The sequence below is a fragment of the Chanodichthys erythropterus genome, chromosome 17 (assembly GCF_024489055.1).
Source record: "Chanodichthys erythropterus isolate Z2021 chromosome 17, ASM2448905v1, whole genome shotgun sequence".
In the NCBI taxonomy this organism is placed as follows: domain Eukaryota; kingdom Metazoa; phylum Chordata; class Actinopteri; order Cypriniformes; family Xenocyprididae; genus Chanodichthys; species Chanodichthys erythropterus.
Window position 1 is genome coordinate 35,185,093 of NC_090237.1, and position 22,044 is coordinate 35,207,136.

The 22,044-nt window shown below is 46.9% G+C and overlaps 18 non-coding genes across 18 annotated transcripts; all 18 read left to right on the forward strand.

Annotated features, from left to right (window-relative positions):
- Positions 1-837: 837 nt before the first annotated feature.
- Positions 838-944, forward strand: LOC137005669 (U6 spliceosomal RNA). The gene has a single exon (XR_010892407.1). It is a non-coding gene; the product is annotated as a U6 spliceosomal RNA (small nuclear RNA).
- A 1,098-nt stretch (positions 945-2,042) lies between these two features.
- Positions 2,043-2,149, forward strand: LOC137005670 (U6 spliceosomal RNA). The gene has a single exon (XR_010892408.1). It is a non-coding gene; the product is annotated as a U6 spliceosomal RNA (small nuclear RNA).
- Positions 2,150-3,237: 1,088 nt separating this feature from the next.
- On the forward strand, positions 3,238-3,344 carry LOC137005671 (U6 spliceosomal RNA). Its single transcript, XR_010892409.1, has one exon. It is a non-coding gene; the product is annotated as a U6 spliceosomal RNA (small nuclear RNA).
- A 1,091-nt stretch (positions 3,345-4,435) lies between these two features.
- On the forward strand, positions 4,436-4,542 carry LOC137005672 (U6 spliceosomal RNA). The gene has a single exon (XR_010892410.1). It is a non-coding gene; the product is annotated as a U6 spliceosomal RNA (small nuclear RNA).
- A 1,090-nt stretch (positions 4,543-5,632) lies between these two features.
- On the forward strand, positions 5,633-5,739 carry LOC137005673 (U6 spliceosomal RNA). Its single transcript, XR_010892411.1, has one exon. It is a non-coding gene; the product is annotated as a U6 spliceosomal RNA (small nuclear RNA).
- A 1,090-nt stretch (positions 5,740-6,829) lies between these two features.
- LOC137005674 (U6 spliceosomal RNA) lies at positions 6,830-6,936 on the forward strand. Its single transcript, XR_010892412.1, has one exon. It is a non-coding gene; the product is annotated as a U6 spliceosomal RNA (small nuclear RNA).
- A 1,090-nt stretch (positions 6,937-8,026) lies between these two features.
- On the forward strand, positions 8,027-8,133 carry LOC137005675 (U6 spliceosomal RNA). The gene has a single exon (XR_010892413.1). It is a non-coding gene; the product is annotated as a U6 spliceosomal RNA (small nuclear RNA).
- A 1,089-nt stretch (positions 8,134-9,222) lies between these two features.
- On the forward strand, positions 9,223-9,329 carry LOC137005676 (U6 spliceosomal RNA). The gene has a single exon (XR_010892414.1). It is a non-coding gene; the product is annotated as a U6 spliceosomal RNA (small nuclear RNA).
- Positions 9,330-10,419: 1,090 nt separating this feature from the next.
- Positions 10,420-10,526, forward strand: LOC137005677 (U6 spliceosomal RNA). Its single transcript, XR_010892415.1, has one exon. It is a non-coding gene; the product is annotated as a U6 spliceosomal RNA (small nuclear RNA).
- Positions 10,527-11,617: 1,091 nt separating this feature from the next.
- Positions 11,618-11,724, forward strand: LOC137005679 (U6 spliceosomal RNA). Its single transcript, XR_010892417.1, has one exon. It is a non-coding gene; the product is annotated as a U6 spliceosomal RNA (small nuclear RNA).
- A 1,077-nt stretch (positions 11,725-12,801) lies between these two features.
- LOC137005680 (U6 spliceosomal RNA) lies at positions 12,802-12,908 on the forward strand. The gene has a single exon (XR_010892418.1). It is a non-coding gene; the product is annotated as a U6 spliceosomal RNA (small nuclear RNA).
- A 1,091-nt stretch (positions 12,909-13,999) lies between these two features.
- LOC137005682 (U6 spliceosomal RNA) lies at positions 14,000-14,106 on the forward strand. Its single transcript, XR_010892419.1, has one exon. It is a non-coding gene; the product is annotated as a U6 spliceosomal RNA (small nuclear RNA).
- Positions 14,107-15,197: 1,091 nt separating this feature from the next.
- On the forward strand, positions 15,198-15,304 carry LOC137005683 (U6 spliceosomal RNA). Its single transcript, XR_010892420.1, has one exon. It is a non-coding gene; the product is annotated as a U6 spliceosomal RNA (small nuclear RNA).
- A 1,097-nt stretch (positions 15,305-16,401) lies between these two features.
- On the forward strand, positions 16,402-16,508 carry LOC137005684 (U6 spliceosomal RNA). Its single transcript, XR_010892421.1, has one exon. It is a non-coding gene; the product is annotated as a U6 spliceosomal RNA (small nuclear RNA).
- A 1,098-nt stretch (positions 16,509-17,606) lies between these two features.
- On the forward strand, positions 17,607-17,713 carry LOC137005685 (U6 spliceosomal RNA). Its single transcript, XR_010892422.1, has one exon. It is a non-coding gene; the product is annotated as a U6 spliceosomal RNA (small nuclear RNA).
- Positions 17,714-18,803: 1,090 nt separating this feature from the next.
- Positions 18,804-18,910, forward strand: LOC137005686 (U6 spliceosomal RNA). Its single transcript, XR_010892423.1, has one exon. It is a non-coding gene; the product is annotated as a U6 spliceosomal RNA (small nuclear RNA).
- Positions 18,911-20,001: 1,091 nt separating this feature from the next.
- Positions 20,002-20,108, forward strand: LOC137005687 (U6 spliceosomal RNA). Its single transcript, XR_010892424.1, has one exon. It is a non-coding gene; the product is annotated as a U6 spliceosomal RNA (small nuclear RNA).
- A 1,091-nt stretch (positions 20,109-21,199) lies between these two features.
- LOC137005688 (U6 spliceosomal RNA) lies at positions 21,200-21,306 on the forward strand. Its single transcript, XR_010892425.1, has one exon. It is a non-coding gene; the product is annotated as a U6 spliceosomal RNA (small nuclear RNA).
- Positions 21,307-22,044: the final 738 nt, after the last annotated feature.

Consider the following 22,044-nt stretch of genomic DNA (forward strand, 5'->3'; position numbering starts at 1 on the left):
TTCTTCAATCAGTGTGTCCAGCCCTAGCACCAACGACCCAAAGCACTCTGTAGTGCAAGGTTCTGCAGTGGTGAGATCGCTCGCTGGGCCCTACCACCTTGGTGAAAGCTCGCTGCTACCCGCGGCCTAGATAGGCCTCAGGCGGGGCGACAGTCTTTTGTTTTTGTTTTTTTTCACTGTAGAGTTCGAAACACTTTTAAAGCTTGTACTCTGGTCCCCTCGACAAGTTTGTCCACCCGCTTCCTTCAGTAGATGCCATTAGGGAACACAGTTTTCCCCCATAAACAGACCAATGAGCTCAGTCCAGGGGTCAAATCTGAGGTTCAGTCAGTTGACAGAGAGTTTACCGAAGACAGAGTTCTCCACACTTCCAAAGGCCATAGAAAATGAGTGAGGGGATCCAACCTCAAGCTAACTTAGCACCCAGAAACATCAACACTTATAGGTATATGAAAGGACAGTTGATGTAATTTAAAGGTTCTGATTGGTTCACAGTACAAATAATTCTAGCGACGTCCAACACGATGTTCTGTTCTTTACGTAAATGTGGTTATTTTAAGGCAACATGTTTGACACACCAAGTTCTCGTCCATAAGCAGCTATCATAAGGGTAACGGGTGGCCAATTACACCGACAGAAAAGCACTTTACGTTTTTCTGCCAGCTCTTTTTATTTCTCGAAAACATAGAGGCCACACCCCCTTCAGTACCTGTACTCTGGTACCTTTGACAAGTGTGCCCGCCCCCTTCCTTCAGATCGCCCGCTGGGCCCTACCGCCTTGGTGAAAGCTCGCTGCTACCCGAGGCGTACATAGGCCTCGGGTGGGACAACAGGCTCGTGCTTGCTAAGGCAGCACATATACTAAAATTGGATCGATACAGAGAAGATTAGCATGGCCCCTGCGAAAGGATGACACGCAAATCCGTGAAGCGCTCCATCTTGTTGCAGGTTTGATCGACCCTCCTTCACAGAACTTGATGCATCCTCTCTTGCTCCTCTTTTTTTTTTTTTTTTTTAACTGTAGAGATCAAAACACTTTTAAAGCTTGTACTCTGGTGCCCTCGACAAGTTTGTCCACCCGTTTCCTTCATTAGATGCCATATTAAGGAGCACAGTTTTCCCCCATAAACAGACCAATGCTGGATTTGGCTATATATGTGAACACGCAAGCTCCAAGATACCTTATCTCGAAACACATTGAGCTGTTCTTCAATCAGTGTGTCCAGCCCTAGCACCGACGACCCAAAGCACTCTGTAGTGCAAGGTTCTGCAGTGGTGAGATCGCTCGCTGGGCCCTACCACCTTGGTGAAAGCTCGCTGCTACCCTCGGCCTAGATAGGCCTCAGGCGGGGTGACTGTCTTTTGTTTTTGTTTTTTTTCACTGTAGAGTTCGAAACACTTTTAAAGCTTGTACTCTGGTCCCCTCGACAAGTTTGTCCACCCGCTTCCTTCAGTAGATGCCATTAGGGAACACAGTTTTCCCCCATAAACAGACCAATGAGCTCAGTCCAGGGGTCAAATCTGAGGTTCAGTCAGTTGACAGAGAGTTTACCGAAGACAGAGTTCTCCACACTTCCAAAGGCCATAGAAAATGAGTGAGGGGATCCAACCTCAAGCTAACTTAGCACCCAGAAACATCAACACTTATAGGTATATGAAAGGACAGTTGATGTAATTTAAAGGTTCTGATTGGTTCACAGTACAAATAATTCTAGCGACGTCCAACACGATGTTCTGTTCTTTACGTAAATGTGGTTATTTTAAGGCAACATGTTTGACACACCAAGTTCTCGTCCATAAGCAGCTATCATAAGGGTAACGGGTGGCCAATTACACCGACAGAAAAGCACTTTACGTTTTTCTGCCAGCTCTTTTTATTTCTCGAAAACATAGAGGCCACACCCCCTTCAGTACCTGTACTCTGGTACCTTTGACAAGTGTGCCCGCCCCCTTCCTTCAGATCGCCCGCTGGGCCCTACCGCCTTGGTGAAAGCTCGCTGCTACCCGAGGCGTACATAGGCCTCGGGCGGGACAACAGGCTCGTGCTTGCTAAGGCAGCACATATACTAAAATTGGATCGATACAGAGAAGATTAGCATGGCCCCTGCGAAAGGATGACACGCAAATCCGTGAAGCGCTCCATCTTGTTGCAGGTTTGATCGACCCTCCTTCACAGAACTTGATGCATCCTCTCTTGCTCCTCTTTTTTTTTTAACTGTAGAGATCAAAACACTTTTAAAGCTTGTACTCTGGTGCCCTCGACAAGTTTGTCCACCCGTTTCCTTCATTAGATGCCATATTAAGGAGCACAGTTTTCCCCCATAAACAGACCAATGCTGGATTTGGCTATATATGTGAACACGCAAGCTCCAAGATACCTTATCTCGAAACACATTGAGCTGTTCTTCAATCAGTGTGTCCAGCCCTAGCACCGACGACCCAAAGCACTCTGTAGTGCAAGGTTCTGCAGTGGTGAGATCGCTCGCTGGGCCCTACCACCTTGGTGAAAGCTCGCTGCTACCCGCGGCCTAGATAGGCCTCAGGCGGGGCAACAGTCTTTTGTTTTTGTTTTTTTTCACTGTAGAGTTCGAAACACTTTTAAAGCTTGTACTCTGGTCCCCTCGACAAGTTTGTCCACCCGCTTCCTTCAGTAGATGCCATTAGGGAACACAGTTTTCCCCCATAAACAGACCAATGAGCTCAGTCCAGGGGTCAAATCTGAGGTTCAGTCAGTTGACAGAGAGTTTACCGAAGACAGAGTTCTCCACACTTCCAAAGGCCATAGAAAATGAGTGAGGGGATCCAACCTCAAGCTAACTTAGCACCCAGAAACATCAACACTTATAGGTATATGAAAGGACAGTTGATGTAATTTAAAGGTTCTGATTGGTTCACAGTACAAATAATTCTAGCGACGTCCAACACGATGTTCTGTTCTTTACGTAAATGTGGTTATTTTAAGGCAACATGTTTGACACACCAAGTTCTCGTCCATAAGCAGCTATCATAAGGGTAACGGGTGGCCAATTACACCGACAGAAAAGCACTTTACGTTTTTCTGCCAGCTCTTTTTATTTCTCGAAAACATAGAGGCCACACCCCCTTCAGTACCTGTACTCTGGTACCTTTGACAAGTGTGCCCGCCCTTCCTTCAGATCGCCCGCTGGGCCCTACCGCCTTGGTGAAAGCTCGCTGCTACCCGAGGCGTACATAGGCCTCGGGTGGGACAACAGGCTCGTGCTTGCTAAGGCAGCACATATACTAAAATTGGATCGATACAGAGAAGATTAGCATGGCCCCTGCGAAAGGATGACACGCAAATCCGTGAAGCGCTCCATCTTGTTGCAGGTTTGATCGACCCTCCTTCACAGAACTTGATGCATCCTCTCTTGCTCCTCTTTTTTTTTTTAACTGTAGAGATCAAAACACTTTTAAAGCTTGTACTCTGGTGCCCTCGACAAGTTTGTCCACCCGTTTCCTTCATTAGATGCCATATTAAGGAGCACAGTTTTCCCCCATAAACAGACCAATGCTGGATTTGGCTATATATGTGAACACGCAAGCTCCAAGATACCTTATCTCGAAACACATTGAGCTGTTCTTCAATCAGTGTGTCCAGCCCTAGCACCGACGACCCAAAGCACTCTGTAGTGCAAGGTTCTGCAGTGGTGAGATCGCTCGCTGGGCCCTACCACCTTGGTGAAAGCTCGCTGCTACCCTCGGCCTAGATAGGCCTCAGGCGGGGTGACTGTCTTTTGTTTTTGTTTTTTTTCACTTTAGAGTTCGAAACACTTTTAAAGCTTGTACTCTGGTCCCCTCGACAAGTTTGTCCACCCGCTTCCTTCAGTAGATGCCATTAGGGAACACAGTTTTCCCCCATAAACAGACCAATGAGCTCAGTCCAGGGGTCAAATCTGAGGTTCAGTCAGTTGACAGAGAGTTTACCGAAGACAGAGTTCTCCACACTTCCAAAGGCCATAGAAAATGAGTGAGGGGATCCAACCTCAAGCTAACTTAGCACCCAGAAACATCAACACTTATAGGTATATGAAAGGACAGTTGATGTAATTTAAAGGTTCTGATTGGTTCACAGTACAAATAATTCTAGCGACGTCCAACACGATGTTCTGTTCTTTACGTAAATGTGGTTATTTTAAGGCAACATGTTTGACACACCAAGTTCTCGTCCATAAGCAGCTATCATAAGGGTAACGGGTGGCCAATTACACCGACAGAAAAGCACTTTACGTTTTTCTGCCAGCTCTTTTTATTTCTCGAAAACATAGAGGCCACACCCCCTTCAGTACCTGTACTCTGGTACCTTTGACAAGTGTGCCCGCCCCCTTCCTTCAGATCGCCCGCTGGGCCCTACCGCCTTGGTGAAAGCTCGCTGCTACCCGAGGCGTACATAGGCCTCGGGTGGGACAACAGGCTCGTGCTTGCTAAGGCAGCACATATACTAAAATTGGATCGATACAGAGAAGATTAGCATGGCCCCTGCGAAAGGATGACACGCAAATCCGTGAAGCGCTCCATCTTGTTGCAGGTTTGATCGACCCTCCTTCACAGAACTTGATGCATCCTCTCTTGCTCCTCTTTTTTTTTTAACTGTAGAGATCAAAACACTTTTAAAGCTTGTACTCTGGTGCCCTCGACAAGTTTGTCCACCCGTTTCCTTCATTAGATGCCATATTAAGGAGCACAGTTTTCCCCCATAAACAGACCAATGCTGGATTTGGCTATATATGTGAACACGCAAGCTCCAAGATACCTTATCTCGAAACACATTGAGCTGTTCTTCAATCAGTGTGTCCAGCCCTAGCACCGACGACCCAAAGCACTCTGTAGTGCAAGGTTCTGCAGTGGTGAGATCGCTCGCTGGGCCCTACCACCTTGGTGAAAGCTCGCTGCTACCCGCGGCCTAGATAGGCCTCAGGTGGAGCTACGGTCTTTTGTTTTTGTTTTTTTTCACTGTAGAGTTCGAAACACTTTTAAAGCTTGTACTCTGGTCCCCTCGACAAGTTTGTCCACCCGCTTCCTTCAGTAGATGCCATTAGGGAACACAGTTTTCCCCCATAAACAGACCAATGAGCTCAGTCCAGGGGTCAAATCTGAGGTTCAGTCAGTTGACAGAGAGTTTACCGAAGACAGAGTTCTCCACACTTCCAAAGGCCATAGAAAATGAGTGAGGGGATCCAACCTCAAGCTAACTTAGCACCCAGAAACATCAACACTTATAGGTATATGAAAGGACAGTTGATGTAATTTAAAGGTTCTGATTGGTTCACAGTACAAATAATTCTAGCGACGTCCAACACGATGTTCTGTTCTTTACGTAAATGTGGTTATTTTAAGGCAACATGTTTGACACACCAAGTTCTCGTCCATAAGCAGCTATCATAAGGGTAACGGGTGGCCAATTACACCGACAGAAAAGCACTTTACGTTTTTCTGCCAGCTCTTTTTATTTCTCGAAAACATAGAGGCCACACCCCCTTCAGTACCTGTACTCTGGTACCTTTGACAAGTGTGCCCGCCCCCTTCCTTCAGATCGCCCGCTGGGCCCTACCGCCTTGGTGAAAGCTCGCTGCTACCCGAGGCGTACATAGGCCTCGGGTGGGACAACAGGCTCGTGCTTGCTAAGGCAGCACATATACTAAAATTGGATCGATACAGAGAAGATTAGCATGGCCCCTGCGAAAGGATGACACGCAAATCCGTGAAGCGCTCCATCTTGTTGCAGGTTTGATCGACCCTCCTTCACAGAACTTGATGCATCCTCTCTTGCTCCTCTTTTTTTTTTAACTGTAGAGATCAAAACACTTTTAAAGCTTGTACTCTGGTGCCCTCGACAAGTTTGTCCACCCGTTTCCTTCATTAGATGCCATATTAAGGAGCACAGTTTTCCCCCATAAACAGACCAATGCTGGATTTGGCTATATATGTGAACACGCAAGCTCCAAGATACCTTATCTCGAAACACATTGAGCTGTTCTTCAATCAGTGTGTCCAGCCCTAGCACCGACGACCCAAAGCACTCTGTAGTGCAAGGTTCTGCAGTGGTGAGATCGCTCGCTGGGCCCTACCACCTTGGTGAAAGCTCGCTGCTACCCGCGGCCTAGATAGGCCTCAGGCGGAGCTACGGTCTTTTGTTTTTGTTTTTTTTCACTGTAGAGTTCGAAACACTTTTAAAGCTTGTACTCTGGTCCCCTCGACAAGTTTGTCCACCCGCTTCCTTCAGTAGATGCCATTAGGGAACACAGTTTTCCCCCATAAACAGACCAATGAGCTCAGTCCAGGGGTCAAATCTGAGGTTCAGTCAGTTGACAGAGAGTTTACCGAAGACAGAGTTCTCCACACTTCCAAAGGCCATAGAAAATGAGTGAGGGGATCCAACCTCAAGCTAACTTAGCACCCAGAAACATCAACACTTATAGGTATATGAAAGGACAGTTGATGTAATTTAAAGGTTCTGATTGGTTCACAGTACAAATAATTCTAGCGACGTCCAACACGATGTTCTGTTCTTTACGTAAATGTGGTTATTTTAAGGCAACATGTTTGACACACCAAGTTCTCGTCCATAAGCAGCTATCATAAGGGTAACGGGTGGCCAATTACACCGACAGAAAAGCACTTTACGTTTTTCTGCCAGCTCTTTTTATTTCTCGAAAACATAGAGGCCACACCCCCTTCAGTACCTGTACTCTGGTACCTTTGACAAGTGTGCCCGCCCCCTTCCTTCAGATCGCCCGCTGGGCCCTACCGCCTTGGTGAAAGCTCGCTGCTACCCGAGGCGTACATAGGCCTCGGGCGGGACAACAGGCTCGTGCTTGCTAAGGCAGCACATATACTAAAATTGGATCGATACAGAGAAGATTAGCATGGCCCCTGCGAAAGGATGACACGCAAATCCGTGAAGCGCTCCATCTTGTTGCAGGTTTGATCGACCCTCCTTCACAGAACTTGATGCATCCTCTCTTGCTCCTCTTTTTTTTTTAACTGTAGAGATCAAAACACTTTTAAAGCTTGTACTCTGGTGCCCTCGACAAGTTTGTCCACCCGTTTCCTTCATTAGATGCCATATTAAGGAGCACAGTTTTCCCCCATAAACAGACCAATGCTGGATTTGGCTATATATGTGAACACGCAAGCTCCAAGATACCTTATCTCGAAACACATTGAGCTGTTCTTCAATCAGTGTGTCCAGCCCTAGCACCGACGACCCAAAGCACTCTGTAGTGCAAGGTTCTGCAGTGGTGAGATCGCTCGCTGGGCCCTACCACCTTGGTGAAAGCTCGCTGCTACCCTCGGCCTAGATAGGCCTCAGGCGGGGTGACTGTCTTTTGTTTTTGTTTTTTTTCACTTTAGAGTTCGAAACACTTTTAAAGCTTGTACTCTGGTCCCCTCGACAAGTTTGTCCACCCGCTTCCTTCAGTAGATGCCATTAGGGAACACAGTTTTCCCCCATAAACAGACCAATGAGCTCAGTCCAGGGGTCAAATCTGAGGTTCAGTCAGTTGACAGAGAGTTTACCGAAGACAGAGTTCTCCACACTTCCAAAGGCCATAGAAAATGAGTGAGGGGATCCAACCTCAAGCTAACTTAGCACCCAGAAACATCAACACTTATAGGTATATGAAAGGACAGTTGATGTAATTTAAAGGTTCTGATTGGTTCACAGTACAAATAATTCTAGCGACGTCCAACACGATGTTCTGTTCTTTACGTAAATGTGGTTATTTTAAGGCAACATGTTTGACACACCAAGTTCTCGTCCATAAGCAGCTATCATAAGGGTAACGGGTGGCCAATTACACCGACAGAAAAGCACTTTACGTTTTTCTGCCAGCTCTTTTTATTTCTCGAAAACATAGAGGCCACACCCCCTTCAGTACCTGTACTCTGGTACCTTTGACAAGTGTGCCCGCCCCCTTCCTTCAGATCGCCCGCTGGGCCCTACCGCCTTGGTGAAAGCTCGCTGCTACCCGAGGCGTACATAGGCCTCGGGTGGGACAACAGGCTCGTGCTTGCTAAGGCAGCACATATACTAAAATTGGATCGATACAGAGAAGATTAGCATGGCCCCTGCGAAAGGATGACACGCAAATCCGTGAAGCGCTCCATCTTGTTGCAGGTTTGATCGACCCTCCTTCACAGAACTTGATGCATCCTCTCTTGCTCCTCTTTTTTTTTTTAACTGTAGAGATCAAAACACTTTTAAAGCTTGTACTCTGGTGCCCTCGACAAGTTTGTCCACCCGTTTCCTTCATTAGATGCCATATTAAGGAGCACAGTTTTCCCCCATAAACAGACCAATGCTGGATTTGGCTATATATGTGAACACGCAAGCTCCAAGATACCTTATCTCGAAACACATTGAGCTGTTCTTCAATCAGTGTGTCCAGCCCTAGCACCGACGACCCAAAGCACTCTGTAGTGCAAGGTTCTGCAGTGGTGAGATCGCTCGCTGGGCCCTACCACCTTGGTGAAAGCTCGCTGCTACCCTCGGCCTAGATAGGCCTCAGGCGGAGTGACTGTCTTTTGTTTTTGTTTTTTTTCACTTTAGAGTTCGAAACACTTTTAAAGCTTGTACTCTGGTCCCCTCGACAAGTTTGTCCACCCGCTTCCTTCAGTAGATGCCATTAGGGAACACAGTTTTCCCCCATAAACAGACCAATGAGCTCAGTCCAGGGGTCAAATCTGAGGTTCAGTCAGTTGACAGAGAGTTTACCGAAGACAGAGTTCTCCACACTTCCAAAGGCCATAGAAAATGAGTGAGGGGATCCAACCTCAAGCTAACTTAGCACCCAGAAACATCAACACTTATAGGTATATGAAAGGACAGTTGATGTAATTTAAAGGTTCTGATTGGTTCACAGTACAAATAATTCTAGCGACGTCCAACACGATGTTCTGTTCTTTACGTAAATGTGGTTATTTTAAGGCAACATGTTTGACACACCAAGTTCTCGTCCATAAGCAGCTATCATAAGGGTAACGGGTGGCCAATTACACCGACAGAAAAGCACTTTACGTTTTTCTGCCAGCTCTTTTTATTTCTCGAAAACATAGAGGCCACACCCCCTTCAGTACCTGTACTCTGGTACCTTTGACAAGTGTGCCCGCCCTTCCTTCAGATCGCCCGCTGGGCCCTACCGCCTTGGTGAAAGCTCGCTGCTACCCGAGGCGTACATAGGCCTCGGGTGGGACAACAGGCTCGTGCTTGCTAAGGCAGCACATATACTAAAATTGGATCGATACAGAGAAGATTAGCATGGCCCCTGCGAAAGGATGACACGCAAATCCGTGAAGCGCTCCATCTTGTTGCAGGTTTGATCGACCCTCCTTCACAGAACTTGATGCATCCTCTCTTGCTCCTCTTTTTTTTTTAACTGTAGAGATCAAAACACTTTTAAAGCTTGTACTCTGGTGCCCTCGACAAGTTTGTCCACCCGTTTCCTTCATTAGATGCCATATTAAGGAGCACAGTTTTCCCCCATAAACAGACCAATGCTGGATTTGGCTATATATGTGAACACGCAAGCTCCAAGATACCTTATCTCGAAACACATTGAGCTGTTCTTCAATCAGTGTGTCCAGCCCTAGCACCGACGACCCAAAGCACTCTGTAGTGCAAGGTTCTGCAGTGGTGAGATCGCTCGCTGGGCCCTACCACCTTGGTGAAAGCTCGCTGCTACCCGCGGCCTAGATAGGCCTCAGGTGGAGCTACGGTCTTTTGTTTTTGTTTTTTTTCACTGTAGAGTTCGAAACACTTTTAAAGCTTGTACTCTGGTCCCCTCGACAAGTTTGTCCACCCGCTTCCTTCAGTAGATGCCATTAGGGAACACAGTTTTCCCCCATAAACAGACCAATGAGCTCAGTCCAGGGGTCAAATCTGAGGTTCAGTCAGTTGACAGAGAGTTTACCGAAGACAGAGTTCTCCACACTTCCAAAGGCCATAGAAAATGAGTGAGGGGATCCAACCTCAAGCTAACTTAGCACCCAGAAACATCAACACTTATAGGTATATGAAAGGACAGTTGATGTAATTTAAAGGTTCTGATTGGTTCACAGTACAAATAATTCTAGCGACGTCCAACACGATGTTCTGTTCTTTACGTAAATGTGGTTATTTTAAGGCAACATGTTTGACACACCAAGTTCTCGTCCATAAGCAGCTATCATAAGGGTAACGGGTGGCCAATTACACCGACAGAAAAGCACTTTACGTTTTTCTGCCAGCTCTTTTTATTTCTCGAAAACATAGAGGCCACACCCCCTTCAGTACCTGTACTCTGGTACCTTTGACAAGTGTGCCCGCCCCCTTCCTTCAGATCGCCCGCTGGGCCCTACCGCCTTGGTGAAAGCTCGCTGCTACCCGAGGCGTACATAGGCCTCGGGTGGGACAACAGGCTCGTGCTTGCTAAGGCAGCACATATACTAAAATTGGATCGATACAGAGAAGATTAGCATGGCCCCTGCGAAAGGATGACACGCAAATCCGTGAAGCGCTCCATCTTGTTGCAGGTTTGATCGACCCTCCTTCACAGAACTTGATGCATCCTCTCTTGCTCCTCTTTTTTTTTTTAACTGTAGAGATCAAAACACTTTTAAAGCTTGTACTCTGGTGCCCTCGACAAGTTTGTCCACCCGTTTCCTTCATTAGATGCCATATTAAGGAGCACAGTTTTCCCCCATAAACAGACCAATGCTGGATTTGGCTATATATGTGAACACGCAAGCTCCAAGATACCTTATCTCGAAACACATTGAGCTGTTCTTCAATCAGTGTGTCCAGCCCTAGCACCGACGACCCAAAGCACTCTGTAGTGCAAGGTTCTGCAGTGGTGAGATCGCTCGCTGGGCCCTACCACCTTGGTGAAAGCTCGCTGCTACCCTCGGCCTAGATAGGCCTCAGGCGGGGTGACTGTCTTTTGTTTTTGTTTTTTTTCACTGTAGAGTTCGAAACACTTTTAAAGCTTGTACTCTGGTCCCCTCGACAAGTTTGTCCACCCGCTTCCTTCAGTAGATGCCATTAGGGAACACAGTTTTCCCCCATAAACAGACCAATGAGCTCAGTCCAGGGGTCAAATCTGAGGTTCAGTCAGTTGACAGAGAGTTTACCGAAGACAGAGTTCTCCACACTTCCAAAGGCCATAGAAAATGAGTGAGGGGATCCAACCTCAAGCTAACTTAGCACCCAGAAACATCAACACTTATAGGTATATGAAAGGACAGTTGATGTAATTTAAAGGTTCTGATTGGTTCACAGTACAAATAATTCTAGCGACGTCCAACACGATGTTCTGTTCTTTACGTAAATGTGGTTATTTTAAGGCAACATGTTTGACACACCAAGTTCTCGTCCATAAGCAGCTATCATAAGGGTAACGGGTGGCCAATTACACCGACAGAAAAGCACTTTACGTTTTTCTGCCAGCTCTTTTTATTTCTCGAAAACATAGAGGCCACACCCCCTTCAGTACCTGTACTCTGGTACCTTTGACAAGTGTGCCCGCCCCCTTCCTTCAGATCGCCCGCTGGGCCCTACCGCCTTGGTGAAAGCTCGCTGCTACCCGAGGCGTACATAGGCCTCGGGTGGGACAACAGGCTCGTGCTTGCTAAGGCAGCACATATACTAAAATTGGATCGATACAGAGAAGATTAGCATGGCCCCTGCGAAAGGATGACACGCAAATCCGTGAAGCGCTCCATCTTGTTGCAGGTTTGATCGACCCTCCTTCACAGAACTTGATGCATCCTCTCTTGCTCCTCTTTTTTTTTTAACTGTAGAGATCAAAACACTTTTAAAGCTTGTACTCTGGTGCCCTCGACAAGTTTGTCCACCCGTTTCCTTCATTAGATGCCATATTAAGGAGCACAGTTTTCCCCCATAAACAGACCAATGCTGGATTTGGCTATATATGTGAACACGCAAGCTCCAAGATACCTTATCTCGAAACACATTGAGCTGTTCTTCAATCAGTGTGTCCAGCCCTAGCACCAACGACCCAAAGCACTCTGTAGTGCAAGGTTCTGCAGTGGTGAGATCGCTCGCTGGGCCCTACCACCTTGGTGAAAGCTCGCTGCTACCCGCGGCCTAGATAGGCCTCAGGTGGAGCTACGGTCTTTTGTTTTTGTTTTTTTCACTGTAGAGTTCGAAACACTTTTAAAGCTTGTACTCTGGTCCCCTCGACAAGTTTGTCCACCCGCTTCCTTCAGTAGATGCCATTAGGGAACACAGTTTTCCCCCATAAACAGACCAATGAGCTCAGTCCAGGGGTCAAATCTGAGGTTCAGTCAGTTGACAGAGAGTTTACCGAAGACAGAGTTCTCCACACTTCCAAAGGCCATAGAAAATGAGTGAGGGGATCCAACCTCAAGCTAACTTAGCACCCAGAAACATCAACACTTATAGGTATATGAAAGGACAGTTGATGTAATTTAAAGGTTCTGATTGGTTCACAGTACAAATAATTCTAGCGACGTCCAACACGATGTTCTGTTCTTTACGTAAATGTGGTTATTTTAAGGCAACATGTTTGACACACCAAGTTCTCGTCCATAAGCAGCTATCATAAGGGTAACGGGTGGCCAATTACACCGACAGAAAAGCACTTTACGTTTTTCTGCCAGCTCTTTTTATTTCTCGAAAACATAGAGGCCACACCCCCTTCAGTACCTGTACTCTGGTACCTTTGACAAGTGTGCCCGCCCCCTTCCGCTGGGCCCTACCGCCTTGGTGAAAGCTCGCTGCTACCCGAGGCGTACATAGGCCTCGGGCGGGACAACAGGCTCGTGCTTGCTAAGGCAGCACATATACTAAAATTGGATCGATACAGAGAAGATTAGCATGGCCCCTGCGAAAGGATGACACGCAAATCCGTGAAGCGCTCCATCTTGTTGCAGGTTTGATCGACCCTCCTTCACAGAACTTGATGCATCCTCTCTTGCTCCTCTTTTTTTTTTTTAACTGTAGAGATCAAAACACTTTTAAAGCTTGTACTCTGGTGCCCTCGACAAGTTTGTCCACCCGTTTCCTTCATTAGATGCCATATTAAGGAGCACAGTTTTCCCCCATAAACAGACCAATGCTGGATTTGGCTATATATGTGAACACGCAAGCTCCAAGATACCTTATCTCGAAACACATTGAGCTGTTCTTCAATCAGTGTGTCCAGCCCTAGCACCGACGACCCAAAGCACTCTGTAGTGCAAGGTTCTGCAGTGGTGAGATCGCTCGCTGGGCCCTACCACCTTGGTGAAAGCTCGCTGCTACCCTCGGCCTAGATAGGCCTCAGGCGGGGTGACTGTCTTTTGTTTTTGTTTTTTTCACTTTAGAGTTCGAAACACTTTTAAAGCTTGTACTCTGGTCCCCTCGACAAGTTTGTCCACCCGCTTCCTTCAGTAGATGCCATTAGGGAACACAGTTTTCCCCCATAAACAGACCAATGAGCTCAGTCCAGGGGTCAAATCTGAGGTTCAGTCAGTTGACAGAGAGTTTACCGAAGACAGAGTTCTCCACACTTCCAAAGGCCATAGAAAATGAGTGAGGGGATCCAACCTCAAGCTAACTTAGCACCCAGAAACATCAACACTTATAGGTATATGAAAGGACAGTTGATGTAATTTAAAGGTTCTGATTGGTTCACAGTACAAATAATTCTAGCGACGTCCAACACGATGTTCTGTTCTTTACGTAAATGTGGTTATTTTAAGGCAACATGTTTGACACACCAAGTTCTCGTCCATAAGCAGCTATCATAAGGGTAACGGGTGGCCAATTACACCGACAGAAAAGCACTTTACGTTTTTCTGCCAGCTCTTTTTATTTCTCGAAAACATAGAGGCCACACCCCCTTCAGTACCTGTACTCTGGTACCTTTGACAAGTGTGCCCGCCCCCTTCCTTCAGATCGCCCGCTGGGCCCTACCGCCTTGGTGAAAGCTCGCTGCTACCCGAGGCGTACATAGGCCTCGGGTGGGACAACAGGCTCGTGCTTGCTAAGGCAGCACATATACTAAAATTGGATCGATACAGAGAAGATTAGCATGGCCCCTGCGAAAGGATGACACGCAAATCCGTGAAGCGCTCCATCTTGTTGCAGGTTTGATCGACCCTCCTTCACAGAACTTGATGCATCCTCTCTTGCTCCTCTTTTTTTTTTTAACTGTAGAGATCAAAACACTTTTAAAGCTTGTACTCTGGTGCCCTCGACAAGTTTGTCCACCCGTTTCCTTCATTAGATGCCATATTAAGGAGCACAGTTTTCCCCCATAAACAGACCAATGCTGGATTTGGCTATATATGTGAACACGCAAGCTCCAAGATACCTTATCTCGAAACACATTGAGCTGTTCTTCAATCAGTGTGTCCAGCCCTAGCACCGACGACCCAAAGCACTCTGTAGTGCAAGGTTCTGCAGTGGTGAGATCGCTCGCTGGGCCCTACCACCTTGGTGAAAGCTCGCTGCTACCCTCGGCCTAGATAGGCCTCAGGCGGGGTGACTGTCTTTTGTTTTTGTTTTTTTTCACTGTAGAGTTCGAAACACTTTTAAAGCTTGTACTCTGGTCCCCTCGACAAGTTTGTCCACCCGCTTCCTTCAGTAGATGCCATTAGGGAACACAGTTTTCCCCCATAAACAGACCAATGAGCTCAGTCCAGGGGTCAAATCTGAGGTTCAGTCAGTTGACAGAGAGTTTACCGAAGACAGAGTTCTCCACACTTCCAAAGGCCATAGAAAATGAGTGAGGGGATCCAACCTCAAGCTAACTTAGCACCCAGAAACATCAACACTTATAGGTATATGAAAGGACAGTTGATGTAATTTAAAGGTTCTGATTGGTTCACAGTACAAATAATTCTAGCGACGTCCAACACGATGTTCTGTTCTTTACGTAAATGTGGTTATTTTAAGGCAACATGTTTGACACACCAAGTTCTCGTCCATAAGCAGCTATCATAAGGGTAACGGGTGGCCAATTACACCGACAGAAAAGCACTTTACGTTTTTCTGCCAGCTCTTTTTATTTCTCGAAAACATAGAGGCCACACCCCCTTCAGTACCTGTACTCTGGTACCTTTGACAAGTGTGCCCGCCCCCTTCCTTCAGATCGCCCGCTGGGCCCTACCGCCTTGGTGAAAGCTCGCTGCTACCCGAGGCGTACATAGGCCTCGGGTGGGACAACAGGCTCGTGCTTGCTAAGGCAGCACATATACTAAAATTGGATCGATACAGAGAAGATTAGCATGGCCCCTGCGAAAGGATGACACGCAAATCCGTGAAGCGCTCCATCTTGTTGCAGGTTTGATCGACCCTCCTTCACAGAACTTGATGCATCCTCTCTTGCTCCTCTTTTTTTTTTTTTTTTTAACTGTAGAGATCAAAACACTTTTAAAGCTTGTACTCTGGTGCCCTCGACAAGTTTGTCCACCCGTTTCCTTCATTAGATGCCATATTAAGGAGCACAGTTTTCCCCCATAAACAGACCAATGCTGGATTTGGCTATATATGTGAACACGCAAGCTCCAAGATACCTTATCTCGAAACACATTGAGCTGTTCTTCAATCAGTGTGTCCAGCCCTAGCACCGACGACCCAAAGCACTCTGTAGTGCAAGGTTCTGCAGTGGTGAGATCGCTCGCTGGGCCCTACCACCTTGGTGAAAGCTCGCTGCTACCCGAGGCCTAGATAGGCCTCAGGCGGAGCTACGGTCTTTTGTTTTTGTTTTTTTTCACTGTAGAGTTCGAAACACTTTTAAAGCTTGTACTCTGGTCCCCTCGACAAGTTTGTCCACCCGCTTCCTTCAGTAGATGCCATTAGGGAACACAGTTTTCCCCCATAAACAGACCAATGAGCTCAGTCCAGGGGTCAAATCTGAGGTTCAGTCAGTTGACAGAGAGTTTACCGAAGACAGAGTTCTCCACACTTCCAAAGGCCATAGAAAATGAGTGAGGGGATCCAACCTCAAGCTAACTTAGCACCCAGAAACATCAACACTTATAGGTATATGAAAGGACAGTTGATGTAATTTAAAGGTTCTGATTGGTTCACAGTACAAATAATTCTAGCGACGTCCAACACGATGTTCTGTTCTTTACGTAAATGTGGTTATTTTAAGGCAACATGTTTGACACACCAAGTTCTCGTCCATAAGCAGCTATCATAAGGGTAACGGGTGGCCAATTACACCGACAGAAAAGCACTTTACGTTTTTCTGCCAGCTCTTTTTATTTCTCGAAAACATAGAGGCCACACCCCCTTCAGTACCTGTACTCTGGTACCTTTGACAAGTGTGCCCGCCCCCTTCCTTCAGATCGCCCGCTGGGCCCTACCGCCTTGGTGAAAGCTCGCTGCTACCCGAGGCGTACATAGGCCTCGGGTGGGACAACAGGCTCGTGCTTGCTAAGGCAGCACATATACTAAAATTGGATCGATACAGAGAAGATTAGCATGGCCCCTGCGAAAGGATGACACGCAAATCCGTGAAGCGCTCCATCTTGTTGCAGGTTTGATCGACCCTCCTTCACAGAACTTGATGCATCCTCTCTTGCTCCTCTTTTTTTTTTTTTTTTTTAACTGTAGAGATCAAAACACTTTTAAAGCTTGTACTCTGGTGCCCTCGACAAGTTTGTCCACCCGTTTCCTTCATTAGATGCCATATTAAGGAGCACAGTTTTCCCCCATAAACAGACCAATGCTGGATTTGGCTATATATGTGAACACGCAAGCTCCAAGATACCTTATCTCGAAACACATTGAGCTGTTCTTCAATCAGTGTGTCCAGCCCTAGCACCGACGACCCAAAGCACTCTGTAGTGCAAGGTTCTGCAGTGGTGAGATCGCTCGCTGGGCCCTACCACCTTGGTGAAAGCTCGCTGCTACCCGCGGCCTAGATAGGCCTCAGGCGGGGCGACAGTCTTTTGTTTTTGTTTTTTTTCACTGTAGAGTTCGAAACACTTTTAAAGCTTGTACTCTGGTCCCCTCGACAAGTTTGTCCACCCGCTTCCTTCAGTAGATGCCATTAGGGAACACAGTTTTCCCCCATAAACAGACCAATGAGCTCAGTCCAGGGGTCAAATCTGAGGTTCAGTCAGTTGACAGAGAGTTTACCGAAGACAGAGTTCTCCACACTTCCAAAGGCCATAGAAAATGAGTGAGGGGATCCAACCTCAAGCTAACTTAGCACCCAGAAACATCAACACTTATAGGTATATGAAAGGACAGTTGATGTAATTTAAAGGTTCTGATTGGTTCACAGTACAAATAATTCTAGCGACGTCCAACACGATGTTCTGTTCTTTACGTAAATGTGGTTATTTTAAGGCAACATGTTTGACACACCAAGTTCTCGTCCATAAGCAGCTATCATAAGGGTAACGGGTGGCCAATTACACCGACAGAAAAGCACTTTACGTTTTTCTGCCAGCTCTTTTTATTTCTCGAAAACATAGAGGCCACACCCCCTTCAGTACCTGTACTCTGGTACCTTTGACAAGTGTGGGGCCCCCCTTCCTTCAGATCGCCCGCTGGGCCCTACCGCCTTGGTGAAAGCTCGCTGCTACCCGAGGCGTACATAGGCCTCGGGTGGGACAACAGGCTCGTGCTTGCTAAGGCAGCACATATACTAAAATTGGATCGATACAGAGAAGATTAGCATGGCCCCTGCGAAAGGATGACACGCAAATCCGTGAAGCGCTCCATCTTGTTGCAGGTTTGATCGACCCTCCTTCACAGAACTTGATGCATCCTCTCTTGCTCCTCTTTTTTTTTTAACTGTAGAGATCAAAACACTTTTAAAGCTTGTACTCTGGTGCCCTCGACAAGTTTGTCCACCCGTTTCCTTCATTAGATGCCATATTAAGGAGCACAGTTTTCCCCCATAAACAGACCAATGCTGGATTTGGCTATATATGTGAACACGCAAGCTCCAAGATACCTTATCTCGAAACACATTGAGCTGTTCTTCAATCAGTGTGTCCAGCCCTAGCACCGACGACCCAAAGCACTCTGTAGTGCAAGGTTCTGCAGTGGTGAGATCGCTCGCTGGGCCCTACCACCTTGGTGAAAGCTCGCTGCTACCCTCGGCCTAGATAGGCCTCAGGCGGGGTGACTGTCTTTTGTTTTTGTTTTTTTTCACTGTAGAGTTCGAAACACTTTTAAAGCTTGTACTCTGGTCCCCTCGACAAGTTTGTCCACCCGCTTCCTTCAGTAGATGCCATTAGGGAACACAGTTTTCCCCCATAAACAGACCAATGAGCTCAGTCCAGGGGTCAAATCTGAGGTTCAGTCAGTTGACAGAGAGTTTACCGAAGACAGAGTTCTCCACACTTCCAAAGGCCATAGAAAATGAGTGAGGGGATCCAACCTCAAGCTAACTTAGCACCCAGAAACATCAACACTTATAGGTATATGAAAGGACAGTTGATGTAATTTAAAGGTTCTGATTGGTTCACAGTACAAATAATTCTAGCGACGTCCAACACGATGTTCTGTTCTTTACGTAAATGTGGTTATTTTAAGGCAACATGTTTGACACACCAAGTTCTCGTCCATAAGCAGCTATCATAAGGGTAACGGGTGGCCAATTACACCGACAGAAAAGCACTTTACGTTTTTCTGCCAGCTCTTTTTATTTCTCGAAAACATAGAGGCCACACCCCCTTCAGTACCTGTACTCTGGTACCTTTGACAAGTGTGCCCGCCCCCTTCCTTCAGATCGCCCGCTGGGCCCTACCGCCTTGGTGAAAGCTCGCTGCTACCCGAGGCGTACATAGGCCTCGGGTGGGACAACAGGCTCGTGCTTGCTAAGGCAGCACATATACTAAAATTGGATCGATACAGAGAAGATTAGCATGGCCCCTGCGAAAGGATGACACGCAAATCCGTGAAGCGCTCCATCTTGTTGCAGGTTTGATCGACCCTCCTTCACAGAACTTGATGCATCCTCTCTTGCTCCTCTTTTTTTTTTTAACTGTAGAGATCAAAACACTTTTAAAGCTTGTACTCTGGTGCCCTCGACAAGTTTGTCCACCCGTTTCCTTCATTAGATGCCATATTAAGGAGCACAGTTTTCCCCCATAAACAGACCAATGCTGGATTTGGCTATATATGTGAACACGCAAGCTCCAAGATACCTTATCTCGAAACACATTGAGCTGTTCTTCAATCAGTGTGTCCAGCCCTAGCACCGACGACCCAAAGCACTCTGTAGTGCAAGGTTCTGCAGTGGTGAGATCGCTCGCTGGGCCCTACCACCTTGGTGAAAGCTCGCTGCTACCCGCGGCCTAGATAGGCCTCAGGCGGGGTGACTGTCTTTTGTTTTTGTTTTTTTTCACTGTAGAGTTCGAAACACTTTTAAAGCTTGTACTCTGGTCCCCTCGACAAGTTTGTCCACCCGCTTCCTTCAGTAGATGCCATTAGGGAACACAGTTTTCCCCCATAAACAGACCAATGAGCTCAGTCCAGGGGTCAAATCTGAGGTTCAGTCAGTTGACAGAGAGTTTACCGAAGACAGAGTTCTCCACACTTCCAAAGGCCATAGAAAATGAGTGAGGGGATCCAACCTCAAGCTAACTTAGCACCCAGAAACATCAACACTTATAGGTATATGAAAGGACAGTTGATGTAATTTAAAGGTTCTGATTGGTTCACAGTACAAATAATTCTAGCGACGTCCAACACGATGTTCTGTTCTTTACGTAAATGTGGTTATTTTAAGGCAACATGTTTGACACACCAAGTTCTCGTCCATAAGCAGCTATCATAAGGGTAACGGGTGGCCAATTACACCGACAGAAAAGCACTTTACGTTTTTCTGCCAGCTCTTTTTATTTCTCGAAAACATAGAGGCCACACCCCCTTCAGTACCTGTACTCTGGTACCTTTGACAAGTGTGCCCGCCCCCTTCCTTCAGATCGCCCGCTGGGCCCTACCGCCTTGGTGAAAGCTCGCTGCTACCCGAGGCGTACATAGGCCTCGGGTGGGACAACAGGCTCGTGCTTGCTAAGGCAGCACATATACTAAAATTGGATCGATACAGAGAAGATTAGCATGGCCCCTGCGAAAGGATGACACGCAAATCCGTGAAGCGCTCCATCTTGTTGCAGGTTTGATCGACCCTCCTTCACAGAACTTGATGCATCCTCTCTTGCTCCTCTTTTTTTTTTTAACTGTAGAGATCAAAACACTTTTAAAGCTTGTACTCTGGTGCCCTCGACAAGTTTGTCCACCCGTTTCCTTCATTAGATGCCATATTAAGGAGCACAGTTTTCCCCCATAAACAGACCAATGCTGGATTTGGCTATATATGTGAACACGCAAGCTCCAAGATACCTTATCTCGAAACACATTGAGCTGTTCTTCAATCAGTGTGTCCAGCCCTAGCACCGACGACCCAAAGCACTCTGTAGTGCAAGGTTCTGCAGTGGTGAGATCGCTCGCTGGGCCCTACCACCTTGGTGAAAGCTCGCTGCTACCCTCGGCCTAGATAGGCCTCAGGCGGGGTGACTGTCTTTTGTTTTTGTTTTTTTTCACTGTAGAGTTCGAAACACTTTTAAAGCTTGTACTCTGGTCCCCTCGACAAGTTTGTCCACCCGCTTCCTTCAGTAGATGCCATTAGGGAACACAGTTTTCCCCCATAAACAGACCAATGAGCTCAGTCCAGGGGTCAAATCTGAGGTTCAGTCAGTTGACAGAGAGTTTACCGAAGACAGAGTTCTCCACACTTCCAAAGGCCATAGAAAATGAGTGAGGGGATCCAACCTCAAGCTAACTTAGCACCCAGAAACATCAACACTTATAGGTATATGAAAGGACAGTTGATGTAATTTAAAGGTTCTGATTGGTTCACAGTACAAATAATTCTAGCGACGTCCAACACGATGTTCTGTTCTTTACGTAAATGTGGTTATTTTAAGGCAACATGTTTGACACACCAAGTTCTCGTCCATAAGCAGCTATCATAAGGGTAACGGGTGGCCAATTACACCGACAGAAAAGCACTTTACGTTTTTCTGCCAGCTCTTTTTATTTCTCGAAAACATAGAGGCCACACCCCCTTCAGTACCTGTACTCTGGTACCTTTGACAAGTGTGCCCGCCCCCTTCCTTCAGATCGCCCGCTGGGCCCTACCGCCTTGGTGAAAGCTCGCTGCTACCCGAGGCGTACATAGGCCTCGGGTGGGACAACAGGCTCGTGCTTGCTAAGGCAGCACATATACTAAAATTGGATCGATACAGAGAAGATTAGCATGGCCCCTGCGAAAGGATGACACGCAAATCCGTGAAGCGCTCCATCTTGTTGCAGGTTTGATCGACCCTCCTTCACAGAACTTGATGCATCCTCTCTTGCTCCTCTTTTTTTTTTTAACTGTAGAGATCAAAACACTTTTAAAGCTTGTACTCTGGTGCCCTCGACAAGTTTGTCCACCCGTTTCCTTCATTAGATGCCATATTAAGGAGCACAGTTTTCCCCCATAAACAGACCAATGCTGGATTTGGCTATATATGTGAACACGCAAGCTCCAAGATACCTTATCTCGAAACACATTGAGCTGTTCTTCAATCAGTGTGTCCAGCCCTAGCACCGACGACCCAAAGCACTCTGTAGTGCAAGGTTCTGCAGTGGTGAGATCGCTCGCTGGGCCCTACCACCTTGGTGAAAGCTCGCTGCTACCCTCGGCCTAGATAGGCCTCAGGCGGAGCTACGGTCTTTTGTTTTTGTTTTTTTTCACTGTAGAGTTCGAAACACTTTTAAAGCTTGTACTCTGGTCCCCTCGACAAGTTTGTCCACCCGCTTCCTTCAGTAGATGCCATTAGGGAACACAGTTTTCCCCCATAAACAGACCAATGAGCTCAGTCCAGGGGTCAAATCTGAGGTTCAGTCAGTTGACAGAGAGTTTACCGAAGACAGAGTTCTCCACACTTCCAAAGGCCATAGAAAATGAGTGAGGGGATCCAACCTCAAGCTAACTTAGCACCCAGAAACATCAACACTTATAGGTATATGAAAGGACAGTTGATGTAATTTAAAGGTTCTGA